The sequence below is a fragment of the Zeus faber genome, assembly GCF_960531495.2.
Source record: "Zeus faber genome assembly, chromosome: 15".
Lineage (NCBI taxonomy): Eukaryota > Metazoa > Chordata > Actinopteri > Zeiformes > Zeidae > Zeus > Zeus faber.
This window is the reverse complement of record NC_137194.1, coordinates 24,683,055-24,685,003: the sequence shown is the minus strand read 5'-3', so window position 1 is coordinate 24,685,003 and position 1,949 is coordinate 24,683,055.

Here is a 1,949-nt window from a genome sequence, read left to right as displayed (position 1 = left end):
CGGATGCCAACCTCCCCCCTCCCCGCCGTTCCCAAAGCGACAGGCGGCCTTGCCGCACGTGAGCAAGAAAACAAGACTTTGCCCTTTGCCTGCTGGTGGAGGGAAAGCTGGCGCTGCTTTGAGAGGGAGTGTCAGGAGCCACATGCCGCTGTTTAACCATTATTTACCCCTGCACCCCCATCCCACACCCACCCAAAACACACACACACACACACACACACACGCACACACTGCGACCACTGACCTAGTCAGCAGTGCTCTCAGACAAGCAGTGCACTGAGGCCATGTGTGTGTGTTCTATCTCTCTTTGTGCTTTGAATGTTGAAGTTCCAAGCCAATGGATGTGTGAACAAGTGACATTACTGCAAACTGTCTTGGAGCATTAAACGCAAGCATCGGCTGGCGTGAGCTAACAGGTAGCATGAGCTGATATATATATATATATATATATATACCAAGAGCAGGACTGTCACTAGAGTTCTCCTGGGACTCCGTATGAGTTAACGGCTGCCTTCTTTGGAGAACCCAGCACTTCTCATGTTGGAGGCCGTGTTTCCTTGTTCGGTGCGTTGTTGTGCGTCTGGTGTTTTATTTGCCTTGGGAACGAGATCGGGGAGCTGTGAAGCCAGGTCACGTGTTTTGCCTTGTGAGCTCCCAATATTTAAACAAGCCCACCTAAACGCTTGCCCTGCGTGTTTGCATTAAGGCGAGCGCTACCCTACACTGAATGTCAACGTTGCAGGCGACACACACACACACACACACACACACACACACACAGTCTGTCCTCTGGGTATTTGAATTGAATGAGTCTCGCACAGTACCTGCCATTGAAGTGGCCGAAGTCAGAGCTCCCAATGCAATGCCGATCAGATATTTGACGGCCTCCATGCAAATGCTTGGTGTTAAGGTGTCAAGGGGTTCCGAGGGCGCTTTCTACGCAGCGCTGGTGTTTAGGATTCCTCTCAGTGACGGCGCTTGTTGAGGTCAGTGTGAGTTTTCTCAGGGAACTCATTACCAGCTTGCACAGTTTGATTTCTCTTTGCCGCTGGGTGTGTGTGAGATAGCAGTGTTTTCCATGCTCGTTGGGTGTTTCTGCGCGATGCATTTATTGTACTGTACTGTACTGTACTGTGTGTGTGTGTGTGTGTGTGTGTGTGTGTGTGTGTGTGTGTGTGTGTGTGTGTGTGTGTGTGTGTGTGTGTGTGAGAAATGCCTATGACTGTGGTGTGTGTGTTTCTGTGAATGTTTATTATAGGGCAGGGGGGGGGATCAAGGCAGGGCCTGCTTGGGCATGCTGGTGTGAAATATGAGAGGTAATGCGAGATGCTCCATCAGTGAACAGTCCCATCTGTGAAATGCGCGTGTGTGGGTGTGTGCGTGCGCGTGCGTGTGCGTGTGCTTATGCTTCTGCATTGCCCAGTGGCAGAGCTTATGTCTTCTAGCCTGACAAAGCGGGATCGTCTGAGTTGCTTCTGCAGTAACTTTACACCCGCTTTTCTCTTTCACCCGCCACTATAAAAAGACATTGTGCAGCTGATAGACAAGCAGGAATTCTGAGGTCCAGTCACTTGTGTGTGTGTGTGTGTGTGTGTGTGTGTGTGTGTGTGTGTGTGTGTGTGTGTGTGTGTGTGTGTGTGTGTGTGTGTGTGTGTGTGTGTGTGTGTGTGTGTGTGTGTGTGTGTGTGTGTGTGTGTGTGTGCGTGCGTGCGCGAGAAAGCATACATCAAACATTGGCTGTACTGACACTGTGGGTGTATGTGTCTGCGGACACACACACTCACACACACAAATTCCTCCTCATCTCTGGTGGCGGTTGAGAAGCTTCTTGGTTTGTTCTCATGCAGGTGTGTTTCCAAATGCAGGTATTGTGTTGCGGTATGTTCCCCCTGGCACAGCGCCGGTGCCGATTACAGACGAAAGGAACAACATTAGAGGCGAGGACGTGG